The 15,954-nt window shown below is 37.0% G+C and overlaps 1 pseudogene; it reads left to right on the forward strand.

Moving 5' to 3' along the window:
* The window catches only part of LOC106827357 (ubiquitin-like modifier-activating enzyme 5), a 36,089-nt pseudogene extending 22,768 nt beyond the window's left edge, over positions 1-13,321 (forward strand).
* The last annotated feature ends 2,633 nt before the right edge of the window (positions 13,322-15,954 follow it).

Genomic DNA, 15,954 nt, shown 5'->3' on the forward strand with positions numbered 1-15,954 from the left:
ATACCGATTTGACACATTTATATTGCAATAAGATTACCACAGTAACATTAACCTCTACGGCATCACATAATTATCATTTCTTCTGTTGTTGCAAACAATTAAAATCTAGTCTCTTAGCAAGTCTAATGTTTGCAATACAGTTTTGTTGTCTATTATCACTGTACTGTGTATTAGGTCTTTAGAACTTACATATCTACTAGTTGCAAGTATGTACCCTTAGACATCATCTTTACCGTTCCCTTACTCCCCCCAGGCCCTCATAACAACCATTTTACTCTCTGCTTTTATGATTTCGGTTTTTTTAGATTCCACATAGAAGTCATATCATACAGGATTTGTCTTTCTCTGTCTGACATCTCACTTAGCATAATGTCCTAAAGGTCCATCCATGTTGTTGCAGATGGCAGAATTTCCTTTCTTCTCATGGCTGAATAGTATTCCATTATATAAATATACCACAGTCTCATGTTTATTAAAGCATTAATCATAGCTGAGATATGGAAACAACCTAAGTGACTGTCAATGGATGTTGCTTTTATCTAGCCTGTAATTGTTTAAATTTTTAATAAGGAGACAGAATAGAATGGTGATCATAGTTTCCTCTTTTGTGAAAGAAGAATAATTATAGTACTCGTATGATGGGTTTACTTGAAGAAGTAAAACATTTAATATATGTAAAGCCTTTAGAACAGTGACTAGTTTGTGGAAGTGCCTAGTGAGTGTTAATTTTTATTACTAAATCAATTTATTCTGTTTACATTGTAATTAGTGATTTTATAAACACACATATGCATACATATAATTATTGGTAGTATATCTTATTGTGAGTTTTCTTTTCCTTTGCTTATTTTGTCTTCCAGCTTCAGGTTGGATTAACAGATTTCTCTTAACTATTTCGTTTCTCTGTACAAGTTCAGAAGCCATAAATTGTATTTCTTTTCTGTTAGTGGTTAGCCAATCAAGAATTTCTTAAAACTTTGCTTTCAGAGACAAGGAAATAAAGTAAGTAATGCTTATTTATGAACTAGAAGTGCTTTGAAAACAAACAAGCAAAATACCAGTGTCACACCGCTCTAACCACTGACAGTGATATCTAGTAGTGTTTCGTACATGCAATTATTGTCTCATTGAACAAATTAAAGCAACATAGATAAAAGAATTATGTCCCTACTTAGTAAGTTAGCTTTAGAATTGCTTCTGTTATAATAACTTTTGTGGCATGGACTATTGAGAATTTTCAGGGAAAAAGGATTGAGGAGAAATCACAATAAGATGGTCTTTTAGTCTCTGGCTCAGGAAGTCATAGTGTGCGCCTTTCTTGTTTGAATGATGGTTTGAGAATAATTCAACTCCTTTTGCTTCCCTGGTGAAAAAAGAAGTTAAAATTGTAGAGACTAGCCACCCAAACCTAGGTCCAAAAGGAGGCGTCTCTATGTATCCATTGAGGGAGGATCCTGGGCCAAGAGAGTGTTCTGCTTTGGCGACCATACGTGGAGTGATTATTTCTCTTGTTCTCCATAGGATTCGCCAATTAGACTGCCTTAGTTGATTCACCTATGTTAATGAGGTAAAGTAGATTAGAATACAGTTTCCTCCAGTGCTTGGGTCCTCTAAGTAACTCTATTCCAAATGGAATAAAGTCCCAAATCACCATAACTAATTTTAGTCAGAAGCTTCATTCATTAAGGAAGATTGTTTACAAGTCAGAGAAACCAGTTGAAACTAGCTTAAGCAAAAGATAATCAAGCATATTATGGGAATGCAGGGAGAGGACATGGAACCAGAGGAGAAATAAGTCTTACCATCTTTCATTTCTGCTCCTCTCTCAGCATCTGCTTCATTCTTTTCTAACTCTGTGCACTGGCTTTTCTGTGTCTAAATCTGCCTGACGACAGTCCAGTCTTTTACATCTTCTCTTTTCAAAAGGCAAGCATATATTGAAAATGAAATTCCTCAGTCGCAATTCTAAATTCCTAGAGAAATGACTATAGATCAGAAAATCTCCTTGGATCAATTAAGTGGTAAAAAACACTATAATTTTGTGTGTATTGAAAGTGAGTCTTTGGGGAAAAATTCTAGTTGGATGGCATTTGGCAAACAGAGAGATATTTATCTCAGAAAACAAAAATGTACTCAATAGATCACTAATGTCAGAGAATAACCTTCATTTCTATATGTGAATTTCATTCTGGCTATTCTAGTTATGGACTTATTTCAGGGTCTGACACTTATTAGGCTCTTAGATATTTGTTATTATTAAGATAGGTTTATATGGTTCAGCCACATTCCTGTGACTGACCTGGAGAAGATAAACATCTTTAGATGGGAAAAACAGTTAAATATGAGGACCTAAAATATGCTGCTTAATAGGTCATTGCCTCTAAATACATGTCAGGATGTCTTCAATTACATATAAAGTTTTCATATGGTCAATTCTCTATGAAATAATATACTATAGTATTATCTAAACTATTTTTCCTTAAAATAGTTATAGATGTTATGGACAAGAATCAAGACAATTAGATTATAAATGAAATATTTTTATTTATCATGGCTGTCTACTAAACTGGAGTGAGACTCAAAAATGAATTGCTAAGGACTTTCTAGGAGAATAAAAGCTAAAACTTCTTTTCCCATTAGTTCCTTCTTGCTTACCAACCTAAAATATCTCAGTTGCCCCTTCTGGCTCCTGTGCCTTATTGAATCCCCACAGCTGCACTCAACAGCCAGACTGCTCCTGAGATCTGTGCTGGTAGGTGACCTGTGAATAAAAGAGTGGCACATTATTAAACGTTAAAATTTTCCAGTAAAATCTGCTTGAAAATATTTGAATAAAAAATGAATTCAACCCCTCTTTGAACATTTGTCATGTCTACAACTGAAAGTTTAGATGGTGAGGAAGAGAGATTCGTCAAGAAGCTATAAATTGTCATACATGCTTAAAGCACTTAAAAGTGAAATCAAGGTAGTATAATTTCTGTATTCTTTCTTTGGCTTAAAGTGTAGCATCAGGGCCAATATTTTGAATGATGTATTATTTTGTTCTTTCCAAGATTGGCACCTGAGCTAATATCTGTTGCCAGGCTTTTTTTTCTTCTTCTTCTCCCCAAAGCCCCTCAGTACATAGTTGTATAGTTTATTTATAGGTCCTTCTAGTTCTGCTATGTGGGACTCCACCTCAGCATGGCTTGATGAGTGGTGCCATGTCTGCACCCAGGATCTGAACCAGTGAAATCCTGGGCCGCCGAAGCAGAGCACACAAACTTAACCACTCAGCCATGGGGCTGGCCCCCTGAATGATGTATTATTGACTCTAGCTAGAGCTAGGAAATTAAGTATCTGTATATAATATGTAATGTTGTAGTCAGTGAATTCCATGTTTTGATCTCTTTAATTATACAATATAAAAGTCAAAAGAAAGATCAGAGATCATCTAATAACCCACATATATAAAAGATGAGAAAACTAAGATCCAAAGAGGAAAAGTGATTCTTCCAAGGGCACATTAGTAGTAGTGGTAAAACATGCTCCAGCACACAAGCCTCCTGGTTTCTGCTTGTATTTGCACTATTTCAAACACCCTCATCAGGTAGTCTTCCTTTTACGTTTTCAGAGGTGAATTACAGGTTTCTCATTTGTTCTCATCTCGTGACGTAAGATACTTAGTGGTGGTGAAGCTCACTGTTTCTACCAGCAAACTTAGCATTGGGTGAGGTGGCAGCTTTATTAATATTTGTAAGGCTTTAGTCATAGTGCTCTGGATATTGTTGTGTTGGAGCGATTTGGGTGAAAACAAGTTGATCAACTCAAAGATTTGGTTGAAATGATAATTGATACATTCCAAGGAATAACCTACACTTAGATACTTAGTTTTGTTCAAAAATTCCCCTTACTGTTGAACATCTAACTCCTGAATTTTATCCATAGCAATCAATGCAGAGTAGAAATAATTCCATTACGTACTTATATTTCCTTAAAATAGACAAAAATGCTGAAATATCCATAAATGTTTGCAATGCCACGTCATGTTTATTATCAATTTATGATTTAGGGCTAAGCTTGCTGTAAATTAAAATCGTTTCAACAAAATTGCATCTAGCTTTATCATTCAAATCATTTCACTAGCTAAAGTGAATGTCGTACTATATTACCTATTTTCTCTACTCATAAAGTAAATTTATACCCCTAAGAAGCTATGACCCCTCATTTATAAACAAAGCATGCATTCAATGAATGTGTTGCTGAGAACAAAACAATTATTTCCATCACAATAATACTTTCTAGCAATTCATGTGGGATGAGGTTGAAAGCTGGGGACACTCAATGCCTTTTAAAGGAATGGCAGAGGGGATCTTTTATAACTAAAAGTAGACAAATTTCTTCTCTTCCAAACATAAGGAAGTGTGTTCTAAAGGAGAAATTCTTTTTTTAAAAGCCACAGAGGCACTCATTTTTCTACCTGAAATGCCGCTCCAGTTTTTTTCATTAAAATTCTGTAGTTCTTGGAAAGCAAAGAAATGACTTCAAATCATAACTTATCTTACTTTTTATATGAACTTGTAGGAGAGGAAGACATTTCCTCTACCCGTTCTGGGTCCTTCTGGCTGGACAACAAATTAAATTCACATGAGACAGAATAGTAAAAAATTAAGCAAAGCTTTATAACATATATACATGGGAGAGACCCAGAAAAACTGAGTAACTCACTAAAATGGTGGAAGCTCTTACCTTAAATACCATCTTCAGCTAAAGACAAAGGAGGATTTTGGGAATGGGGAGCCAGTTATGGGCGATTACCAGAAAAGCACAGTAAACCAGAGTAAGGTTATTATGCAGATTTAGGTCCTTGGCTTCACATTGACAAGAGTTTCTAGAGATAAGGTCATCCCCCCTTCTTCCTGTTACAGAGAGGGAGATACCTTTACAGATTGGGATTACTTTTACAAATGTAAATGTCTCTTACAGAGGGTAACTTCTACTTTCCAGAGTCTCTCTCATGTCTGCAGTTTTTTTTTTTTTTTTGAGGAAGATTCGCCCTGAGCTAACTACTGCCAATCCTCCTCTTTTTGCTGAGGAAGACTGGCGCTGTGCTAACATCCATGCCCATCTTCCTCTACTTTATACGTGGGATGCCTACCACAGCATGGCTTTTTGCCAAGTGGTGCCATGTCTTCACTTGGGATCCCTACCAGCAAACCCCAGGCCGCCAAGAAGCAGAATGTGTGAACTTAACTGGTGCACTGCCGGGCTGGCCCCTGTCTGCAGTTTTTAAAAGTAACCAGCCCAAAATAATCCTGATGCCAAAGAGATGTATCTTGGGGTGGCCAATCCCAGTCCCCCACAAACCCTTTCCATTTTATTGGAAAATGAGTTTAACCTTCAGATATTCCAATAATGCATCTTCATTTTATGACCAGCTGCTTTAAGACATATTTCAGATTTATCCCAAGTGCTTGTGGTCAGTGAGGAAGGCAGCACATATTTATTCAGTATCAGATGCATGGATAAAACTATTTTAGGCACAGGTTTCATAACAAAGAACTTAAATTTTAGGAATTATGTATAAAAATATTTACTATGACTTTATATTCTCTAGCCTTTAATATCTTAGGAAAATAACAATGTTATTAGAAATGCATATGGTTATATATTTAGTGAGATTAGTGATAATTATGATGGGAATAAAAACATCTTTCTTGGACCAGTGTTATCGTGGCTGTTTAATGTTAACAGCATTCTGGGTGGCTTTTTACGGTTAAGCTGTCATCTATAAGTCATCAATAAGAGACTCAGTTGAACAGGAATATCCCCAATTATAAACTAGCTGCTCAGGAATGTATATTAACAATTTTTAATTCTTTATCCAAATTACTTTTAGCTTTCCAATAAAAACCTACAGAAATTTTAAATTCTGTAAAAATTTTTGTCAAAATATATAAGGATGTCTCCTTTCACCCATTATATGTTGAATAACTAGGCTTTCATTCTAAAGAAAGTAATCTTATAGAGGGTGTGACCCTATTCACTCAGTAAGGGCAGGAGCAGGACTCAGAAACACAGACTCACAGATTCCTCCCAGCCTCGTCAGTGAGTAAGGACTATGTATGACATAAACCCAGTTGGGCTGCATCAGCAACACTACATTAAGCAACATATACAATTTGCACATTTATGGACTGATATGCTTAGCATTTATGAAGACTCATTTTTCTATTGCCTGAAAAGAAACAATACTAATAGTGTGTGCAATTAGGAGCTCCCAAGAATAATGGAAAAATTGGTGACCTGTAACCACTTTTAGTACTGTGTGCTGCCTTGAAAACGTAATGAATTCCTCCCTATTGTCTTTGCAGGCCATCAATGCATGTAAATAATCTACAAGACTACTGGACGAACATAGGAGATGATGGAAGAGTGGTGACCAAGGTAGTTTCTAAAGGTGCAGCCTTACTTCCCTGTGCATCTCCCATCCCTCAACTTCCTGACGACTCCTCTTGGTAAGTTAATTCAATTCTAAAAGCATTTATTAGTAACCTCCTATTTATTTCTGTAGTCCTTTGTCTCCAGGAATAATAACGCACACTGAGAAAAAGAAACACATAAATGAAAAAGTTTAATAGCTCTACAGAAATACAGAGTTAAGGAGCAAAGTGAGTGGTGGAAATAACACAAATAAGTCAAAGAATAATGCAATTAGAGGAAGAGGGAGAAATTGGGGCATCTTTAGAATGGAATAGGAGCTTAGATAGCTATTAATGTATGGATATAAAAGTAATGACAGAGAGAGACATGGGCAATGACTAAATGTGATGATGAGGGTCAGGTTGTCTTGGCCTCACCCTGAGGGGGTTTTATGCCCTCAGTTTAGATGTGTGGCCCCTTATCAGAAAAAAATTAACACATTAGGAATCATTACTCCAACCACAGGAGAAGACACAATAGAAAGAGCAGGTACTCTTGGCTTGGAGTGATATCTGGGACAACCTTCAAGTCATAGGGAAGAGTACAAACACAGGTGTTCTCTTTCATAGTCTAGGGAAAAGAATTCTCCAGGAAAATGTCAGCCTGGCAACTGTACAAGTTTTCTCAGGTCTACAAACACCATTTCTCACAAAAATTCTTAGCTTAAACACCTCTTTATCCCCTGCAGAGAATACAATTGGAAACAATATCAGAATTGTTAGGATTATTAAAGGCTACACATTTCTACTTCCAATTATTAGAAAAAGTGCCATGACCACAACTGGGCATTGTTTTGATTAGGGATTGTTTGATGTCACAACCTTAATTCCTCTTTTGTGATGACAATTTTCTATCGTCCACTACTGTCTCCCTTGTTTCAACTTTAACCACTCTCTGATCTCATCCTAACCACCTCTTATTGTGCTTCTATTTTCTTTTCTTTTTTTGAGGAACATTAGCCCTGAGCAAACATCTGCCACCAATCCTCCTCTTTTTGCTGAGGAAGACTGGCCCTGAGCTAACATCCTTGTGCATCTTCCTCTACTTTTGAGGGGCGGCTGCCACAGCATGGTCTGACAAGAGGTGCATAGGTCCACACCCGGGATCCAAACTGGTGAAGCCTGGGCCCCTGAAGTGGAATATGAAAACTTAACCACTGCACCACCAGGCTGGCCCATTATGCTTCTATTTTCTTCTGGTTTAGAAGTATCATCCTGGTTTCACATTCTTCCTTGTCTAAGCATGAATTGCTGGTTTATTTTCTTAATTACTCTCTTGTGAGCTTTCTCAAGTTCTTCCATCCTCTGTCCTTTCATAGCTCTAATCTTGGATCAATCTAAACTTTCAGCTTCCCCATACCTACACAGTTGGCAAGTGTGAGTATAAGAAACCACAAAACTGTGTATATTGTCACAACTACAGATATATGTGGGTTTCAATTTCAAGTGGATCCTCAATATCTGTATTTTTATTTGTCTTGGGTCAATTCTATTTTCTGTTACCCAAATTTGCTATACAAAAACTTACTTGCTTTTAAGTATTCTACCGTAACTTTAGATCAATTACTTTCAACAACTGATACTATTTCCTATGACATGTAGAACAATGAAATCATTACGTAGGAAAACCCTCAACTTAATGAATTGTAACCCCATGATTATCTATTTAATAATTGTTTTTACTTCTTTCCTCCCTTCTCAAAAATTGTATCGCCTCCAATTTTTTTCCTGAATTCTATTTTTTCTTAGCTCTTGGTTGATTTTGGCCCATCAGTTTTTTTCTATATCCTCAGCATGTTTTTCTCTAGAAGAATCTTTCCTTCAGCCCATCTATTCATTTCTTTCCAATTTCTTTTAGCTATGACATCCTCTATACTAAAAATTGAAATTATTTCCTGAAATGCACATGCCAACTTTTGGGAAATCCACAATTTCCATATGATTTATGTAGGCGAGGAAGACATTTCCTCTACCCGCTCTGGGTCCTTCTGGCTGGACAATGAATTGAATTCACATGAGATGAATAACAGGAGGAAATTAAACAAAGCTTTATAACATGTATCTATGGGAGAGGCTCAGACAAACTGAGCAACTCGCCAAAATGACAGAGGTTCTCATCTTAAATACCACCCTCAGCTAAAGACAAAGGATGATGTTGGGGGTAGGAGGAGTCAGTTATGGGAGATTATCAGAAAAGCACAGTAAACAAGGGTAAGGTTATTATGCAGACTTACGGCCTTGCTTTCTGCATTGATAACAGTTTCTAGAGATAAGTTCATCCCTGCTTCCTGGTACAGAAAGGCAGACACCTTTACAGACGGAGATTTTCTTTACAAATGTAAATGTCTCTTAACAAGGGATAAGTGAATTCTACTTTTCAGAGTTTCTTTCCTGTCTACAGTTTTTAAAAGTAACCAGCCCAAAATAATCCTCATGCCAAAGAGATGTATCTTGGAATGGCCAATTCCAGACCCCCACATTTATCATCCAAAAAGGGCCACAGCTGAGAATGAAAGAAGGGCAATATTAACAAGTAAAACCAGAACTATCCAGAACAAAACGAGACGTATGGCCATCTAAATAATGAACTACCTAACCCCATCTTTGTATTACAAATGATTAGACTATGAGTGGATCCTTGGTTTGCCTTGGGGGACATGAGTAGTTGGTAGAATACTTTGAGCTTAATCATTGCAATTAGTACTAAAATAAATCCACAATGTTACCTCATTTTCAGATAGTTATTGATTAAATTGAAGAATAACTATAGGGTGACACATATCAACTGGCACCTAGAAATTCTGTATAGAGTAGTCAAGCTATTTACTCATGAGAAATAAAAACCTCATTCATTTTTGAAGAGTTTTACAATATTTTGTTTTACAAAATTTGAGGAAATGATCTAGGACGTCCTATTTGTATACTAGAATGTAAAACAATGATTAGTTCTGAAGAGTTAACAGCAAATTTTGTTCTTTTCTTTCTCTGGACGGGTAGAAAGCAAGCAGTATATAATACAGTTCCTTAATTGCATTCCATTTCTGCTTGCTCTTAAGTCTTATCTTTAAAATTGTCTTACAAATGTATAAGTTATATTTTACCCTTTAGTTTGGGTTCCTGGACCCAATTTCAGTGTGTGGGGGGCCCCACATAAAACAAGCAGTGCCCTGACACCTGCTGGGTGTCCTAGAATTCAACTCAATTCTGACACTCTTTCCCTGGCAGGAGATAGCGTCAGATTCCACAGGTTAAGGATTCCGTTCTACAAGACTGCTCCCCGACCCCCACCCCCACTTCAGAGGCCAGTGGCAAGTCCGGGGTGTTACTTGAACTTCTGACCAACCAGCTATAAATCAGCGGCTCACATGACTCTCTCTTTGAGTTTGATTTATTTGTCAGAGCAGCTCACAGAACTCAGAGAAACCTTTACTTAGTAGATTACTAGTTTATTATAAGAGGATATAACTCAGGAACAGACAGATGGAAGACGTGCATAGGGCAAGTTCTGGAGAAGTACGTGGAGCTTTCATGTTCCCTCCAGTGTGCCACTCTCCCCAAATCTCCGTGTATTCACCAACCGCTGAAGCTCTCAGAGCCTAGCCAGCTGACAATTGATCCAAACTCCACCCCCATCCCCTCCCTGGAGGTCAGCAGGGTGGGACTGAAATTCCAACCCTCTAATCATGTGGTTGGCTCCTCTGGCAACCAGTCCCCATTCTTCTGTGCTTTCCAAATTTACCTCGTTAACAAAACAAAAGACGCCTTTATCCCTCTCATCACTTAGGAAATTGCAAGAGTTTTAAGAACTGTGTGCCAGGAACAAAGGAAGACCAAATTCTTATAATAAATGACAATATCACACCCTTTATACAAAATTTTATTTAGTATTGTTTATATAAGAAATCTAGTTTCTCAAGGAAAACAAACTGCCTCTTGTAGCAGATTTTCTAAAAAACTATGTACCTCACATACTTATTCACAAAATAATTACACACGTTCAAAGAAAGAAGCAGAAGAAATTATCTATTTAAAAAATTTAGTTTATTTTTGTCTCTAATTAATCAGTATAGTGTTGAATGCAAGAAAGGTTTTTTGACATCACACAGTTGCTTTACAATAAAAGTACATATTTCACATTAATATATTTACATATGTCTTGTTGTAGTCAGTATCAAGATAGATCCACAATGTTGAAACTGGCTCAACACAAGATTGACATAAGGGGAGCCATATTGTAGAAAGAGATCATGTTGTAACTTTGAATGACCTCTGATTAACTAACCCAGCTGGATTTTCACCCTCCAGGAGGTCCACCTATTCTGTAGATTTTATGACCCCCCCCCCCACCTCTAGTGTATATACCTTCCAGCTGTGATAAGACAATAACTTCATTCTTTTGAGTTCCTTAGGAATATGATGACCCCCTAAACAGAGAGTCTATGCTGATAGCCATCATCAATGAATACTGAAAGATCTGGTGTGGCAATTCCCAGTCTATAATACCACAGGGTCAACATTCCTAATCCTCTCCCCTGTAACCCACTGGCCTATATAACTGTTTCAAGATTCTGTGCCCCCCTAAGATGGTTCTTTCAGACATTAGTCAGCCATCTTCCCTCTTGCTAGCAAGCTATAATAAAATGCCCTTTCTGTGCCACCATCTTGCCTCTTGACGATTGGCTCTTGTCTCACGGTGAGCAGATCGTGCACTTTGTGTGGTAACAATATTACCAATTTTTCAGGCTGGTGTTGATTAATTGCTTAACTTGAAGAACACATGCAGGGTGATATATATGTATATATACATAAAACTATTTAAATTAGTATATGTACATATTAATATATAAGTATGTATGTATTGACATAAGAATATGTATGCATGTGTTAATATATGTATATATGTATTAATATAAGAATATATTTAGGGTTATATATGTTTATATATAAATATACTTAAATAAATATAATTTAAATTTCTCCTAAAATTAAGGATTAAAGTTGGTTTTCAGTAAACACAAGTCTAAAGTGAAAATCAGAATAATATTAGATTTTAGAGTCTTTTCCCCTTAGAAAAGCCAAGTATTTACTGCTCTCCATAAACATTGAGTACTATGGTATCATTAAATTAGTAAGTGATTATTATTATTATTATATTGATGTTACATACTGTTCTGGGCACAGAGTGTAATATCTGGCTGTATGATTGGATTTTGAAAAGGTAATTGTTGCAGTTTAGTATGGGGCATAAATTAGATCTGCCATCAGTGGATTTTTCATGCACACTACATTAGATAGTTCAAATCTAAAGACTGAGTATTACTTCTAGAAGGTATAGCAGCTTATCACATGTGGTGGTCTATGTGAGCAGCTTTTGCTAGAGAGATAGACCATGTTATCATATGAGGGTTCAAACAGATAGGTTGAACGCTATAACGTGAGATCCTAGGAGATCCAGTTCCTAACCAAGGCAGCTGAAAGAAGTATTTGCCTGAATCCCAGTGTGCTTTCATTCCCAAAAGCCAATAATTGCTGCTTTTTGTTGGTAGGCTGAATTTCAGCTTCACATACCCCTTGTGCCTGCATGCAGGAAGAGCAGGAAATGCCCTGGAATTAATGTCTACCCAGAGATGGCATTTAACCAATGACTGAAAGATAAAGGTGTATAAATAGTTCAGATTTCTTGGACAGTAAGGAGAAGTCTGAGCTATAGCATACATTGTCTCCAAATTTCTCCTGTATTATTGAGCTAAAGGTAACATTCATAAACACAGCTTAGTGAGATGCCCTTGCTTGGACTCTGCTTTCCCGGTCCCACTTCCCCATTCTCCTACCAGTTTTTCCTGAAAACACTTTCAAATTATTCTCTTTCACACCAATCCTTCTCTCAGGCTTTGCTTCTGGGTAACCTAAATTAAAATACATTTCGCGATGAAGGAAGAAAAAAGAGCACTATTGGGGCAAAAAAGACACAACACTAGTTCTAGTGGAAGTAAAGATACTCATCAGGGTATTAAAATTGCTTAAGATAGAGAAGGTGAAACTTTAGGAATCAGATGTCAGAACTGGAGTCCAAGGACAAGGAAGAAGATTATTAAGTAAGTATCTTTAAACCATATAGTGAAAAGCAGCAGAACATACATTGAGAAACATTAATCCTGATTTTCTGTTTGAGATTTACAACAGCAATATCATCACATTAAAAACTCAACTTTTCATGGGTAGAATGAGTAATGCTGAGTTAGAAGAGGGAAAACCTATTGACCTAGTTCTTAGCTGTGTGGACAATTTTCAATTTCAGATGGCAAAAAATATGGGTTTTAATGAACCTGAACAAAGATGTGTAAGTCTGAGTTCAGCGGAAATGCGCTTTTGGAGCACATGCAGTTCGTAATTCCTGGGGAATCTCTTTGTTTTGCCTTTGTTTCACCATTTGCAGTTGTTGCAAATATTGATAAAAAGACTCTGAAACAAGAGAAATCATACAGCCAGTCTTCCTACCACTGTAGAAGTGGTTTCTGAAATCTTGGATCAAAATGTGTTAATATTTCTGTTAAATTTTGGTACTGTAAGTTTTTACCTTGGATACAATTCAATACAGGATTTTTTTTTTTACCTTGTTCATGAAGCCAAACCCTTAGTGTGATGTCAGAAATTGTGGGAGGCAGCAGGGAGAATATAAGAAAAATATAATAGCACTGCCCAAGAGGAAGTTGATTGAAAGAAATAACACATCAAGGTAACGAGAGGAGTATTGAATTGGTATCTGAGATTCCAGAAAAGAACTAAAATATTCTTCAGGTCCACTTCCTGACTTACCTGTAGGAAATACAGTGGCAGGAAAATTCTGTAACTCAAACTAAAAAACTGATGAATGAAATCAAAGGACTAAATAAATGGAGAGATATTTCATGTTCATGGATAGGAAGACTCAGTATCATCAAGATGCCATTACTTTCTAACTTGATCTATAGATTCAATGAAATCCCAATCAAAATCCCAGAAAGTCATTTTATGGATGGGAAAACTGATTCTAAAGTTTATATGGAGAAGCAAGAGACCCAGAATGACCAACACAATATTGATGGAGAAGAACATAGTAGGAGGACTAGCACAATCTGTCTTCAAGACTTGCTACAAAGTTAAAATAATCAAGACAATGTGGTGTTGGTGAAAAAATAGACAATTAAAAGATCAGTGGTTGCCAGGAGGTATGGGGGAGCGGGGAGGAGAGATTAGGTGGAGCACAGAGGATGTTTTCTGCATTTACCCTTCATTTCCCAAATTGTATCCTAAGATCACCCAGACCAGAATAGTGTGACTGTGTGTTAATTATGCAGAAACCTGGGCCCTACTACAGACCTTCTCAATCAGAATCTCAAGTGCATGAGCCTCATAATTAGCATTTGTATTAAAAAGTACCTGAGTGTTACTGAGACACGGTAACATTTGTTAAATTTGCCCTAGAACTCAAGGCTAGACTGTCAGGCTTTAATATCCTCAATGTGTTCATAGGATTGCACAGCCACCTGGTCACCTGGTGACCAGGCAGGGCCAGGGAGATACAATGGTAAAGAAGATAGACGTTGGCCTTAAAAACTACACGTTTGTATTAATAATTAGAATGTGAAATGCATTCTGTCTCAAGTGAACTATGAGTTATAGTCTGACCAGCCCAATGGAGAAGAAATCTCCAGTTCCGACTTTCTGAGGGAAAGGTGAGAAAAAGTTGCACAAAGGAGTAGCATTTGAGTGGGGCTTGAATAGTGAGTGGGGTTTCAACATGCATATTTTGCTGTAGGGGAAAGGGATAGGGGAAAGGATATTATAGATCAAAGTACTAAAAGCTAACCAGGCAGAGAGTGACACAGTGTACCACTGACACAATGTACATGTCAGCATCCTAGTGTGTGAGAGGCTTTGATTCAAGATGAATATTAAAATGAAGCAGGTAATATGTACATTCTCGAGTGTTACGATTGAGAGTGTAATCTTATATTGCAAGTAGTAACACAAGGGATATATTTTGTTTATCATATACATATATATATACATATATATATATATATTATTTTTTTTTTGGTGAGGAAAATTGGTCCTGAGCTAAAATCCATGCCAGTCTTCCTCTATTTCGTATGTGGGATTCCGCCACAGCATGGCTTGATGAGTGCTGTGTAGGTCTGCACCTGGGATCTGAACCAGCAAAACCCAGGCAGCCGAAGTGGAGCACGCAAACCCAACCACCATGCCCCGGGCCAGCCCCTGGTTATAATATTTTATGTAGACATTGCTAGTCAACTGTCAGCAGGTTATGAATTTTCAGTTATTTTTAGTAATATTGTTAGCAGTTGTGTAGACAAAAATGGGGATAGATCAGATAAATTGTGGCTATGGAAGAATTATTAACTTTTCTGTATTTTGCGCTGCTTTGGTAACTTTAGAACAATTTTTTAAAAGACATACAACACATACATTCCCGTTGCGATAGTTGAGATACAATTATGTAGCATAATATATCCCAAATTGTATTCCTCAAAAAACATGTAAATAGGTGCTATGGGTTAGATTGTGCACTCTCCTCCTGCAAATATATGCTGAAATCCTAGCCCCAGTATCTCAGAATGTGACCTTGTTTGGAAGTAGTGTCTGTAGAGATGTAATCAAGCTAAAATGAGGGCATTACGCTGGGCCATAATCCGATATGACTAAAAGGGGAAATTTGGACACATGTGAAGACGGAAACAGAGATTGGAGTTATGCTGTCACAACCAAGAAACATCTGGGGCTACTGAAAGCTGGAAGAGTCAAGGAAAGATCCTTTCTCTACAGGTTTCAGAGGAAGCGTGTCCCTGCCAACACCTTGACTTCAGATTTCTGGCCTCCGGAACTAAATTAAGTAAACCAAATAAATTTCTGTTGTTCTAAGAAATACAGTCACGGTACTTTGTTATGGTAGCCCTAGGGAACTTGAATAGCAGGTATTGATGTGCTAAAATAGCTTCGTGGTCAAAACAGAGTGAGGAACATACTTTTACACACAGCTAAACAGAACTGAAGGATATCTCAGTGACTTCAACCCTTGTTTTGATGCTCTTAGAGAGGAACTACTGCAAAAAATATTTCCTAAAAATATTTGTTAATGGAGTACAACTTTTTCCACATTGGCCAAGTCACACGACTACTTCTCCATAGAACACAATTTGGGGAATGCAGATCTAGAGTGTCTAAATTTAATAATCACCATAATACTTAGAAAACTCAGAGAAAATCATTCTCCCCAGATTGAGTCAATGACCCTTTTCATTCTACATCATTCCTTAGCCAAAGATATATTTTTACTAAAAGTTCTTTGAGTGCCCATGGTACTCTTGAGGGTGAATCTCAGCCTGTGGAATTTTTGTTGAAGGGAGAGTTTACAAAACCGATGCTCTGATTGGCAAGAACATCTATAAGAACATAATACTACATTAGTTTCAAGAATCCACCTGACAGTTAA

This window comes from Equus asinus, chromosome 16, assembly GCF_041296235.1.
Source record: "Equus asinus isolate D_3611 breed Donkey chromosome 16, EquAss-T2T_v2, whole genome shotgun sequence".
Classification (NCBI taxonomy): Eukaryota; Metazoa; Chordata; class Mammalia; order Perissodactyla; family Equidae; genus Equus; species Equus asinus.